Source organism: Capra hircus, chromosome 23, assembly GCF_001704415.2.
Source record: "Capra hircus breed San Clemente chromosome 23, ASM170441v1, whole genome shotgun sequence".
NCBI classification, from domain to species: Eukaryota; Metazoa; Chordata; class Mammalia; order Artiodactyla; family Bovidae; genus Capra; species Capra hircus.
This window is the reverse complement of record NC_030830.1, coordinates 29,763,342-29,777,952: the sequence shown is the minus strand read 5'-3', so window position 1 is coordinate 29,777,952 and position 14,611 is coordinate 29,763,342.

Here is a 14,611-nt window from a genome sequence, read left to right as displayed (position 1 = left end):
AATCCACCGCTTGCCAGCCAGTCTACATAGCTGTGGCGATGCGAGAGGCTTGCTTTAGATCACACATTCCACTGCTGTGCATGGATTAATATGGCTTTGAAAGGGCTTTTCTTTCTTTCTTTCAAATTTAATATGAGAGTATATGAGGAAGAACATGGTGGCAATTAGCTGCTGCCATGAATTTTATGAGCAGTTTGCAAGGAACCACATTAATGACTCCACGGGTAGTGCTGAGATCAATTTTGCTATGTTATTTTTTCTCTTTTCCCCCCTTTCCCTCTTTAAAGGCCAGCCCAAAGCTCCAGGATGGTATCAGGTGGGTGGTCCTAACGGTGAAGTTTCTCTCTTCCAAGACAGGTATCCTGGCTCATCCCAACCTTGGATCCCACACAGAATCTGCCAGGTGGGTCTAGCCTTGTTCTGGAACTTGGAGCAGCCATTAGGATGGGAAATAGTCTGGCCATGGTTCTGACAGGTGGAGAAAAATCTTTGCAAGAAGTGTCCACAGTGGAGTTGCTACCAAAGAGAAATCAAACACCCTGCATATTTCTTACTTTTACCAAAGGGAATTAGAATAAAACATGGGCATCAGCTTGGGAAAAAAAAAAATGGAAGCGAACAGTCTTTATAAATTCTCAGCGAGCGTGGCGATGGTTTAAAACTATTTAACCTGAAGCCAAGGGAAGGTTGGTGTTGGATAAAGAGACTGGATGCAGGAAGCCAGCCTCCACACAGCTTTGTGGGAATGTGCTCTGAAGCCAACCGAGGTCTGAATTCAAAACGGATCTGGAATCTTGAAAGAAACAAAAATAAGTTTGTTGCCAAGTCACAAACCTTGATCTAGTCATGAAAGGAGGACCTGTAAACACAAAACAAGTGAGATGATATAGACCAAACCATTGTAGTGAATCAGTGGGCAGTAGAGGTCAATTAAAAAAAAAAATCCAACAGCAACAATAAAAATAACAAAAAGCAAGAAATGCTTTCTTTGGTCTGCTTGAGGAAAAATCGATATGAAAGTGGTGAGAACAGAGCTTTGACTTCTGCTCCTTTTCTAGGACAGGAAAAGTTCGCAGCGGAGAATTCTGAAAAAAGCAGAGCCAAGGTGGAAAGACCAAGGTAGAGTCTGTGATTAAGAAGAGATAGATATACGTCTAGCAGTGGATTGCAGGGCGTATATTGCAAGTAGTCCTATTTTTTACTTTTTGGAAAAGCCTCCATACTGTTTTCCACAGTTACTGAACCAATTTGCATTCCCACCAACAGTGTACGAGGGTTTCCTTTTTCCATCTGGAAAAAACTATAATTCAAAAAGATACATGTTTCCCAATGTTCTTTGCAAGACTATTAACACTAGCCAAGACAGAGAAGCAACCTAAATGTTCACTGACATAAATATACAAAAAAGATGTGGTACATATATATAGTGGAATATTCAGTTCAGTTCAGTTCAGTTCAGTTCAGTCGCTCAGTCGTGTCCGACTCTTTGCGACCCCATGAGTCGCAGCACGCCAGGCTTCCTTGTCCATCACCAACTCCCAGAGTTCACTCAGACTCACGTTCATCGAGTCAGTGATGCCATCCAGCCATCTCATCCTCTGTCGTCCCCTTCTCCTCCTGCCCCCAATCCCTCCCAGCATCAGAGTCTTTTCCAATGAGTTAACTCTTGGCATGAGGTGGCCAAAGTACTGGAGTTTCAGCTTTAGCATCATTCCTTCCAAAGATATCCCAGGCCTGATCTCCTTCAGAATGGACTGGTTGGATCTCCTTGCAGTCCAAGGGACTCTCAAGAGTCTTTTCCAACACCACAGTTCAAAAGCATCAATTCTTCAGTGCTCAACTTTCTTCACAGTCCAACTCTCACATCCATAGATGACCACTGGAAAAACCATAGCCTTGACTAGACAGTGGAATATTACTCAGTCGTAAAAAAGAATGAAATAATGCCATTTGCAGCCACATGGATGGACCTGGAGATTATCACACTAACTGAAGTAAATCAGAAAAAGACAAACACCATATGATATCACCTATATGTAGAATCTAAAATATGACACAATGAACTTATCTATGAAACAGAAACAGAATTTCACACATGGAGAACAGATTGGTGGTTGCCAAGGAGGAGGGCCTTGGGGAAGGGGTGGAGTGGGAGTTTGGGGTTAGCAGATGTAAGCTTTTATACATAGAATGGATCAACAGCAAGGTCCTACAGTATAGCAGAGAACTATATTTATATCCTATGATAAATCATAATAGAAAAGAACATAAAAGTGTGATATATATAAATGAATCACTTTGCTGTACAGCAATAAATAACAACATTGTAAATCAACTGTACTTCAATAAAAAAAAATAAAGAAGAGGGGCCGCCTATGGGTGGGAGAGGGGATTACAGCTACCTCTGGACAATAAGCACAGGCTCGTGGTTTTACATCAGCTGAACTGAGAACTGTGGCTTAATATCCAGGAAGCCTTCTGGCTTTTGACTCAAGCAGAGATTCAGGATGACCATAAAGGAAGATCTGATTCACACATTTTTTTCCCCTTAAATATACAAAATGATAGTGGTTTGTTCATGTTGCTTCATCTCAATTGGTTTCGTGAAGCAACATCTTTGACTGATAGGAAGTAGAAAATCCATGATGTTACATCTACAGATGCTTGCATCTCTAACTCAACCGAAACTGGGCACATCTGATTCTCAGCAGTTTCCTAGGATGATGGAAACAATACAATCAAATATCATCTGCTAGAAACATGATTAAATGGCCTGTTTCCCGACATGTATTGATGAAAGCATTGTATTTTAGCTCAGACATGAGCATTTCAATAATAGAGAACTAGACTGTTAGTAACGGAGAAGACAATGGAACCCCACTCCAGTACTCTTGCCTGAGAAATCCCATGGACGGAGGAGCCTGGTGGGCTGCAGTCCATGGGGTCACTAAGAGTCAGACACGACTGAGCAACTTCACTTTCACTTTTCACTTTCATGCATTGGAGAAGGAAATGGCAACCCACTCCAGTGTTCTTGCCTGGAGAATCCCAGGGACGGGGGAGCCTGGTGGGCTGCCTTCTATGGGGTCGCACAGACTCAGACACGACTGAAGCGACTTAGCAGCAGCAGCAGCAGACTGTTAGTAAACTTGGCTCATTGAAAACATTCCGGTTTAAAGATTTTTTTTTAATTTGGATTCAGTTTGTTTTTAGAATGGGCCATCTTATAAAGCTTCTGATGCCTTAGCTGAATATTGTCAGGTTTGAGAGAGGCTATAACAAATGTGTGTGAAAGAGTTAAAACAGCATCATTGGATTTAAAACAAAGTGTGATTTCAATGTAAATGTAACTTAAAATACAAACAATGGCGAAATAACTCTCAGCCTCCTCTCTCAAATAAGGCAAATCCAACACAAGGTCACTGTTAATAGAAAAAATAACTTGTGCTGGGTGTGTGAGTTCTGACTCTATTTTGTTTTTTAAATTGTGCGTGTATGTTATGTAAACTTCTTTTTACTATTTTTCACAACAGAAGAGTTTGCAAAATTAACCCATTGGCACTGTGAATTAACTTTCCTCCTATACATGCATGCACACACGAACACATTTATTATGAGACAAATTCTCACAAAATTTCTAGCTTGGGCCTTGATGCTTTGAGTGACACAGAAAGTCAGGAAACTAATAAGAAACCAGCACCCAGAGGGAACTCTGAAGGCATTGGCATCCATCGTGTAACCTGGAGAAGACAAAGACCGGGTTGATTTAGTAATGGTCTCCTAGTTTATGGAGGGTTTTTATGCAGAAGATGGTGTCCAGCTGTTTTTCATTTCTAGTGAAGACAGAAAAAAAAAAAAAAAACCTGGAGGGGCTGGAATTGCATCAGGGGAGATTAGGGTTGGAGATGGAGGAGCAGGTCCTGGTTGAAGCGTTGTAAGACATTGGAACGAATAACCAAGGGAGATTATGAAATCCCCATCTTTCGAATTCTTAAATGAATGTGATCGGCGTGAATCAACGCGGTGGATTGGTTTAGTTATCTGCCTGGCATGGCCGAGCCGAGGGTTTTCTGTGGGCCAAGTCCCCCCGGGGCGCCCCGACTCCGCTGTGCTGAGGGTATTGCATGTGGCAGCGAACCCAGTGCACGGAGCCAGAGCTTGCTGCCTCGTGGCGAAGCTCCTGGTCTGTGTGCCGAGTAAGCCGACACTTCGCGATCCTTTCGACTCGAATGGCTCCAGAGTCATTTAGGACCGTTCTGACTGCCAACTGCCACCTTGAAATAGGAAAAGTATTTTAAACAAACCCTCCAGGACGTGCAGGCGGAGGGGTTTATTTGCCGTACTGAGAATACACGGTCACCGGACACCTCGTAGAGGCAACTGTAAGCTATTAGCAGCAGGAAACCCCGTGGAAATGAGATGTGGGAAGCTGGGAAGATGTGGATATTAACTTATCTTTCTTTCTCTTTTTAAAACTTTTTCTTTTGTTTTAACATAGAAGCTAAATGTTCTTGATGACCAGATCTCTCTCTCTCCCTTTCTTTCATTTTCCTTTCTTGAGTTCTTTCAAGTTTTTTTTTTTTTAACTTAAAAACAAAGTATTTAAAGTATGACAATTAGGTTTCATGGATGCTGAGAGGTGAACCCAGAGAATTTGAAGGAGGCAATTACATTTTTTGTTGTTGTTGTTGTTTAAAAAATAAAAGCTCAGAGCTTTGCTTTCCTTATAAAAGGATATTTTACTTGTGTCTGTTTTAAATATATTTCTTTAGGTGATGAAACATCCCTGGGAACAGAGCTGTATGTGACGAGATTTGTGTGGAAAGGAGGATTTTTGAAACTTTTTTTCATCTTCCCGAAGCAGCCCAGCCTCATACTTCAAAGCAGCTGAGCAGAACTCCTACCTAAGGGACCGCTTGCCTCCCCCAGCAGGCTTGGTTTCCATACCATGGTTTTTATGGAAATGTCCTCTTTCCATAGGCTACCTCCGCGTCACGCCTCATTAAGAGTGATGATTATGACCTCCTCTGGACGTTCGGATGCTGCTAAGAATCAGGAGGATATTTTGAGCCCTGGAATTCGGGCTCTGCCACATGTTTGGATTAACAACCAGTTAAACCTTGCTAAAGCAATATTTTTCTATGCAGTTAGTTTTTATACCAAACAAGGTTTGTAGTAATTGGATGCCCTACTTGAGCAAAACTGTTTACCAGAAAATAAATCACTCCTGGCATTAAGAAAACACGAGCCCAGGGATTCGCCAGCCCAGCCTCATCCCGTTCATTTCTCATAAACCTAAGCCCCAGACATGTGCATTCTCATCTACGATGACTTATGCTTTGAATTGTGGTCTCTTTATTTCCATGCCCATTATAATGCTTACCTAAACATTTCCCTCTGTTTAGCTGCGGTGCTTCTGGTAATGACTTCTATTTGGCTGCCGGGAAGCATTTGCCAGGACTTAGTAAGCCCTATGGAAAAAAGAGAGAGGGGGAGAGAAAGAGAGAGGGAGAGAGAAGGAGGAAGGAAGGAGGGAAGGGGCAGGAGGCAGAGGAAGAAAGAAAGAGAGAGATGGATTGAGGAAGGAGGGGGAGAAAGGGAAGGAGCAAAGGCAGAAGAGAGGAACGCTTTTTTTCCTAAGTGGCCATAGAATTATAGAGAAATAGACCTTGAAGCAATTTTCGGTTTAATTCACCTCTGTAATGGGCGCGTGGCTGGCTATGTGTACCACAGGAGGCAGAAAGGTGGGATGCAGGAGACGTAAGAGACTCAGGTCCAATCCCTGGGTCAGGAAGATCCCCTGGAGGAGGGCATGGCAACCCACTCCAGTATTCTTGCCTGGAGAATTCCCATGGGCAGAGGAGCCTGGTGGGCTACAGTCCCTGGGTTCACAACTCCTGTTGACCTTTGCCCTGCACTGAGATTTCTTCTGTCCTCTGGCAGTTTCCTTTTCCACTGGAGATCCTGTGTTCTTAAATCAGAGGTCAGGAAAGCAAGATTTGCTCGGTCAGGTTCCTGGAAATAAATACCTGGACTAAATGGAAATTGCCAGTCTTTCCATCATGGTAACCAAGAGAGAGTCAGTGGGTTTCGGGGGGCAGTCACATGCTGCTGATAGGGGGCTGGGCCTTCTACAAATGGTCCTGTGCAAATTCTGGCAGTCAGTTCATACCAGTCAAAGCCATGTTGGATGGAGCTGTTAGTTATGCAAATGTCAAGGCAAAACAGGAAAATGATCCAAACATAGGAGCTTGTCAGATTTTGAGGACTTTGTTGAACTTCTTATAAAAAACGTGAGACCATTCATCCCTGAATGAATGATTCCTTTATTCTACTGACCTCAAGTCAGAGCTAGTAGCCCTAATCATTTGGAATAAATCTAATTGGCTTTCTATGACTCAGAAGGCCTGATCCTAGTCAATTCTGTTCATAAACTATAAAGGCTCTAAAAGGGAAAAAGCACCTCAAAAATAATCGGAAAGATTTTGAATGAGCGCCTCATCATTGCTTCAGTCTGACTTTTGCGTACTGGAATCTTTTCAGAGCCTTTGTGTATTTTTGATGACAGGGGCAAACTCCTGGGTTTTGAGAATCCAAAAATGAGTTGGTGAACATGAGAAGATTTGGTCATTAATGAAGTAAACTTTTTTTTTTCCCTCTTCCAAGTAGACTTTTTCCTTTGCTTTAACTGGGTATTGTCATTTGTCAGAGAGACTGGGGTCATAAATGTAACTTCAAGGGGGAGTTCCCCGGGTTCACTTGCTTTAATGATGAAACCGTTCACATGGAGCACACTGAACTTGGATTTTAGCATGGAAACCACTTCTTTAGGCCTAATTTGCATGGGCTAGAAATATCTTGAGAGCTGGAGCAAGATTTTTGATCAGACCACATGAAATAACATTTTTCTTTGCATGTTTAGGTAATAAACACAGTGGATGGAGGAACCAATACATGAGGGAAGGCCTAAATGAATCATTTCATAGCACAATAGGATCTCGATATTCCTAGGCACTTAACCATTCAGCAGTGATTACTAGGTCCTTGCTGTGTGTAACACAGAGAGAGAGGCCTAGAATGAGACATACAGATGCATATACTAGCAGATGGTTTCTGTTGTCAGGGAGCTTACACTCTGCACAGGACAGAATCACGAGACTCAACCTGTCTTGGTGAAATCGTGGATCAGGTCAGTTGGGGGACCACCATCATCCCCAGGGGTCCTCCATCACTCATAAGAGGCCTAGCTTCCTCTATCTTCTCCTTCCAGGCTTTTCCTCTACCACCTACTCTTTCTACCCACTTCTTATGTCAAGGCACCTGACTGGAGGACCAGTGTTGATAAGCGGGATTCATCTATTTGACACTTCCTGAATATTATTAGGGAAACCCATATAAGATTGCAGCTTTTGTACGTCAGAAACAGTCAGCTATCAGTAAGTTTATATGACTCATTCAAATATTTAGCACATTTGTATGAAGTGAATAATCCATGAGCTTTGGAAGTCTGTGGTTTAGAACCCTCCCTCAATCAGACAGTCCCAGTATCAGAGGCTGAGGGCTTGGGGTGGACTGTGCTTCTGAGAGGGGCTTCCCAGGTGGCCCTAATGGTAAAGAATCTGCCTGCCAATGCAGGAGATGGAAGAGACTCAGGTTCTATCTCTGGGTCAGGAAGATCCCCTGGAGGAGGGCATGGCAACCCACTCTAGTATTCTTGTCTGGAGAATCCCATGAACAGAGGAGGCTGATGGGCTATAGTCCCGGGGTTCACAAAGAGTCGGACCTGATTGAAGCAACTTAGCATGCACACACGTGCTTCTGAGAGGGGATTTTGTTCATTCTAGCTGAGGGACCCTGAATTGGAAGGATGCTTTTGGTATGAGGAGTACTTTGAAAAATCTTGTTTGCTTGCCAGAATAATCTGATTCAGATAATATATCATAAAAATTTCAAAGTAAATACAGCTATATGAAAAGGTATGAGAACTCAGAATGAGGTGACTTAGTGAGGCCCTATTTTTCCTGTAATCTCTCCTGTTTCACTCATAGTGTTGGCTTGAAAACCTACTGATTTCATCTGGATTTTAAAACATTCAATTAAAAAATAACTCGGATAACACAAGATTATGTTGTATTAACCATCCCTTCAAAAAAAAAAAAAAAAAGAAGAGGAAGAATAGGGGTAGGAAGAGAAGGAAAAGAAGAAAAGAAAAAAAAATTAAACCTCTACTAACACAGCCTAGAGAGAGCTGTTTTTAATGTTTTGGTGAAGATGCTTCTAGACTTTTCTCCAAACAGGTAATACTTTGAAAATGCAAATATTCTAGGGAGGTGAAGTGGAAACTATTAATCACTTCTAATTTACGAGGGGTTAATGATAGCAAAAGGGCTTCCCTAGTGGCTCAGACGGTAAAAAGTCTGTCTGCAATGCAAAAGACCCAGGTTCGATCCCTGGGTTGGGAAGATCCCCTGGAAGAGGACATGGCAACCCACTCCAGTACTCTTGCCTGGAGAATCCCATGGATGGAAGAGGCTGGTGAGCGACAGTCCATGGGGTCACAAAGAATCAGACATGACTGATAGACCATCATTCACTCACTCAATGATAGCAAGTGCTTTCAGAACTAAAAGTGACTTGGAAAATGTTTTAGAGCAGTCTTCAACCTGGGGTGATTTTACTCCCCAGGGGACATTTGGAGTGTCTGAAAACGTGTTTGGTTGTCACAGCTTCGGGCTTCTCCTGGCATCTAGAGAGCAGAGGCTAAGGATGCATCTAACCATCCTACTCATATGAGACACAGGATAGACCTTAACAACAAAGAATAATCAGGCCCAGAAATCAATAGTGTCAGTAGGTGAGAAAGCCTGTTTTTGACCAGTTACCTTGTCTTCAGACTAACTGTCCAGAGTTGGAAAACCATTTACACCATGTCACTCAACCAACAGCAGGAGCGGGATGTGAACCCTTGCTTCCTGATTCTGAGTCCAGGGGTTTTTTTCACTGCATTGGAATGAAAAGCTTTTCTCTGAATCCCTTGTTGAAATCAGCAGTGTGAGCTGAGAAAATGGAAATTTTGATAGCTAATGCGTGGCGCAGGACAGTGTGAGGAGATAGTTCTAAAGCAGAGAAAAGAGAAACAGATACAGTTAGTGAGAGCTGAGAGCCTGCAAACAGGAGTAATGGAATGGAACAGAGAAATGGAGAGCACAGAAGGGGTCACGGAACCAGTTCTAGAAGGACAGAAAGAGCAATGGGGATCACAAACATTGCTTGCTTAGCACATTAATATGGATATTTTTAGGGTGACTCACTTGTCTCTGCTGGCTTGGGGCTATCCTGGTTTTAAATCTAAAGATCCCGTATTGTGGGAAACCCCTCTCCCCCGACACACTGGGCAAACCAGGAAGGCTGGTCACTCTATTTCCCATTCCTTCATGTAAAAAGGCCTGATAAAAGTGATTCTGACAAATTGCATATTAGTTTGGTGAATTGGAGAAATTTGGTGAAGAGTACCTGGGCCTTCTCTGTACATTTTTTGCAACTTCCTATGACCATACCAACCAGTCCATCCTAAAGGAGACCAGTCCTGGGTGTTCATTGGAAGGACTGACGCTGAAGCTGAAACTCCAATATTTTGGCCCCCTCATGGGAAGAGTTGACTCATTGGTAAAGACTCTGATGCTGGGAGGGATTGGGGGCAGGAGGAGAAGGGGACGACCGAGGATGAGATGCTGGATGGCATCACCGACTCGATGCACATGAGTTTGGGTGAACTCCGGGAGTTGGTGATGGACAGGGAGGCCTGGCGTGCTGCAATTCACAGGGTCGCAAAGAGTCGGGCACGACTGAATGACCGAACTGAACTGAACTGAACTGATGACCATACAAGTATTTCAAAATACAAAGCTAAAAATAGACTATTAAATGGGATATGAATGAATAAATAACCTTTCAGCTGAAACTTCAAGGCAGCTTCATGGGGCCAGATGGGACACCCAGAGTAGAAAGTTCTTTCTGAGTGTCTGAGTGGGGCCACAACACCACTTCATGAGCAACAGCTTCATGAGGTACATGAGAAGGGAAGTGAAGGGGACGTTTGGTCACCGTACAGGTGGTGTGGTGGGGGCAGCATTTAGGCATTGTCGCTTCGTCTTGGAATAGTCAGTCTAAATCTTGTGATGACAAATAGTGCCATTTTCAGAATAAGTAAAGGAGAATGGTTTATGCAAGAGAAAACTTTCAGGAGAAGTTTCCATTGAGGGAGTTGTTCATTCATTCATTCAACCTGGTACCAAAACCTCTGCTAAGTGATAAAAATTGAATTGGGAGTGCTCTTCTCATCCCTCCAAATTGTTTCGGTTTGGGGTTCAAAACAAAGGCATTGAGCGAAAAGGTCCCATGTTAACTTCAATAGTGTAAATTTTACTTTTTTCATAAGAAGAAGGGAACATCTGTTGAATACCCTCTATGTTCAACCCATTGCTTGTCTTTAAGCAGATAAAACAGTTGTACTTTACAGGGGCCCCTTGGGGTTTTCAGTGTATAGATATCTTTAAAAACATGTTTTAATTTAATGGTACTTTCATTTTTAAAAGGGGAATACCCACAAATGGAAACACATCTAGTAAAGTCACTTTCATGGGCTTGGAAACCTGAGCATGGGGCTGAAATGTTTGACCAAAAGACTTCCCAATTGACTTTCAATATTTTAGCTTTTTGGGTTAAATCCTGGAGAAATTCCATCTAATTTACTTTTGTTTTAATTTATTTTATTTATTTATTTTTTTGGCTGTACTGAGCAGCAGGTAGGATCTTAGCTCCCTGACCAGGGATTGAACCTGCACCTCCTGCATTGTAAGGACAGAGTTCTAACCGCTAGACTGCCAGGGAAGTCCAATTGTGTCTAATTTTCCACTGGTTGGAAGGCATATGCTCTTCTGCATAATCAGGGAAGGTACTATTTTACAGGGTTTGATTTTAGCTTTACTCCTGACTCTTAGAAGTGTCCTGTCCTATTTTCTTGAGAACTATAATTGTATTCTCAGGGTTAGAGGGCCTTTCATTTTCCTGTTACAGGTCATCCTTCCTGAGACCAGGAACTCTTGAGATGAATTCTTTCTTAGCTTCAAATGAAAACTACTGTATGTGCATACTGTGCTCACTTGTGCCTGACTGCAACCCCGTGGACAGTAGCCTGCCAGGCTCCTCTGTCCATGGGATTTTTCAGGCAAGGATACTGGTGTGGGTTGCCATTTCCTCCTCCAGAGGATCTTCCTGACCCAGGGATTGAAACTGTGTCTTTTGCATCTCCTGTATTGGCAGGCAGATTCTTTATTACTGAGCCACCTGGGAAGCCCCAGATACTGCTATACAGTTTACCAAAAGCAGAAGGGAAGTACAGCAGGCACTAGGCCATAGCAAGTGGCTCGGGGGAGAAAGGGAGTCAGGAAACAGGTGGTGGAAATGGAGGAAGGAAGGCATAAACGTGCTAAGACCGGAAGTGGAGGAGAAGAGGCAAGCCGTGACCTCTTCATTAAAAATTGCGGTGTCCAGGAAGTCAGAGTTGCCACCTTGTTTTTAGGTGGACCCCATGCTCTGGCATTTTGTCTTTAGTCTTTAGCAAAGAGGATAAAACCAGAAGAACCACTGTGGGTGGGCAGGGAGAGCTTTCCAAGAAAAACCTGCTCCCAAGCCCCAACTCCAGAGATCCTGAGACCGCTGGTTTCGAATGCTGCTGCTGCTAAGTCACTTCAGTAGTGTCTGACTCCTAGCGACCCCATGAACTGTAACCTACCAGGCTCCTCCATCCATGGGATTCTCCAGGCAAGAATACTGGAGTGGGTTGCCATTTCCTTCTCCACCGGTCTCAAATAGGATACAAAAATTGATATATCCTTGAAACTCCCCAGGTGAAAGCCATAATTGAGAACCACTAGCATGACCTTCCCTTATTTTTGAGGATGGAGAAATCAAGTCCCAGAGACGTTTGGTAACTGATTGAGGTCCGCACAACTAGACCCAGAAGTGAATCTTGCACTCAGGTCTTCTGCACCCCATGAGACAATTTTTCTAATAATGTAAATCGGATCCCCCACACACCAAGGACGAGGACAGGCAGGCTACACTCGTCAGAGAAGTACTTCTTTCCCTAACTGACATCCATTTTTAAAGACACCTGACATGGTGCCTGGCATGTAGCAGCACTAAATAAATATTTGCTGAATGAAGGAGTGATGTTTAATTCCACTCCCACCCACCTCCACCAGAACCATTACAATAACAGGTTCAAAGGCACTAAAGCCAAATGGAAATGCTTTTCACAATTCAGTGCCTTTCTTCCTGACCACTGGTTACCTTTTTGTGACTCAACCTAGGAGCCTACGATTGAGTAGATCATAGAATTCAGGGGGATTTCCATTCAAGTGATGAAGTAGCAGTTGGCTTTTCAGCTTCAAATTCTTTCCCTTGCTAAAGTGAAACATCATCTCAAGTAGGGTCCGCTACTTAAATCCTGCTGAATGACTTTTTAATAGAAGTGACTGAACAAAAAAAAAAAAAAAAAAAGCAAACATTTTAAAAAATAAATTTTTAGAGGAATTTGTTCCACTCTGTCTTGTGTTTCATTCTAAACAATTTTTTTTAGCAAAAATTATTCTCTGTGCCATAAATGTGTGGTGAGTTCCTCTCAGCCATATTTCCACACAGACCACGGGTCTTTGCCAATTTTTTTTTTGTGTGTATAGAGCCCCCGTGGATGATGGCTCAGAACTGAAACCCTATCTGATGCTACTAAAAGTCTTGGATTGAGAAGGGTCTTAAAATCACCTTTGGTGGTTTAGGCAAAATTAACACAGGGCCCCTGGTTTCTCTTCTTTACTAGGATTGTTGATGATGCAAGAAAAAACCTTCTTCATATCTGGACTGAATCAGGTCTGTTTTCCACTTAAGTTTTTTTTTTTTTTTTTTTTTTTTACTTTTAAATTGGTTAGTTAATTTGTTTTTGGCTGGACTGGGTCTTTGCTGTAGCTCTTGGGCTCTCTCTAGTTGTGGCTCTTGGGCTTAGTTGCCCTGCAGGCATCTAGTATCTTAATTCCCTGACCAGGGATCAAACCCATGAACCCTGCAGTGGAAGCATGGGTCAGGGAAATCCCCAGAAACACTTTCTCAGTGATCCCATGTTTGGTAGACTGTTGCTCCCATAGTAGAGTTAGTGATTCAAGTATTAACAACTAGCACTGTTGGTTGGTTGGTTGGTTGTTTTTTTTAATTCTTCTTTGTCTTCTTTTAAAAGGACTCTCAAACCTTCTGAGGATAAGAAATGTGAAGCATTGGAATTACCATTTGCAACCTTTATAGTTCAATTCATAGTCAAATGCCCTCCTCCCCACCCCCAGCCCAACCCCTGCAGTGGGTGGGAAATACGTCATTCTTTCACTTCAGACTTCCTTCCAGGATGCTTCATCATCCTGTCACACTTTCCAAGCCTCGGTGCCTTTGCCTATCCCAGTCACTTCCCCTGACAAGGAAGACCCTTTGAAAATTTTTTCCCCACTGTTTAAGACTCAACTAAAGTCTCGCTTTCTCTGTAAAATGTTCCCTGGCTTCTCTGGCCCACACTATCCTATTACTCTGGCCTTCCATTATATTCTACCACATTGGAAAAATTATCATTCTTTGTATTTTTTTCCTCTTTTGCCAGTGTTGTGTTCACAGATACACATCAGTGCTTTATGCATATTTATTGCTGAAGGAATGTCAGCAAATGGCTAGAAGTAAGAGAAAAATTCTGGGTGATTGATGAAAAGATGGTTTTCTTAAAACTCTTTGGGAGCAAGAAATTGATCATATGGTTTCTTTATTTTCACTAGTTGGGCAACCTTGAGCAACTTACCTAAGTTCTCAAAGTCTCAGTTTGTCAATATGCCAACTGAAAAAAAATGCAGAACCTTAGAGTTTCAAGTTAAGGTTTATGTGGGGCAAAATAAGGACTATAGCCTGGGAGATAGCACCTCATATAGCTCTGAGAAACTGCTCCAAAGAGGTAGGAGTCAAGGTCAGTATATATGTGATTTTGGTGAAGGAAGAGTACATGCAATCAAAAACATATTTTTGGCAAAAGCCACAAGGAGCAGTCGCCACCATGAAGGATTTTAGTGCTTTTCTAGATATGAGGAAATACAAGAATTGGGCTCATAAAACTAGTTCCTGAAAATATCTAACTATAGAAAGACCTGTTCTGCCGGTTTTCCCAGAGCACAGAATGTGCCTCATTTCTACTCTCCACTCTAAACTCCTTTCAGGGGGTGTTGAAAATCAGCAGCTGCAACAGCACCTGATTTAATCCTTATGGAGGTAGGTGGCAAGCGCCAGTGGCAAGTGCCTATTTCTAGTGGACAAGCACATAAAACCAGCAATGGCACCCACTTGATCCATTTTTTTCTGAAGCATCAGAAATACGAGGAAGAGTGGCCAGCTCAGTAAGTAAGCTGCCATCGCTACTATTATTGTTGTTGTTGTTAATTTCCACAGAACCTGGTACAGTGATGGGTAAGTTGATGCCTGTTTAATTCTGAACGTTGAGGTTGTGTCCTGTTAATGTCCTTGTTTGCTT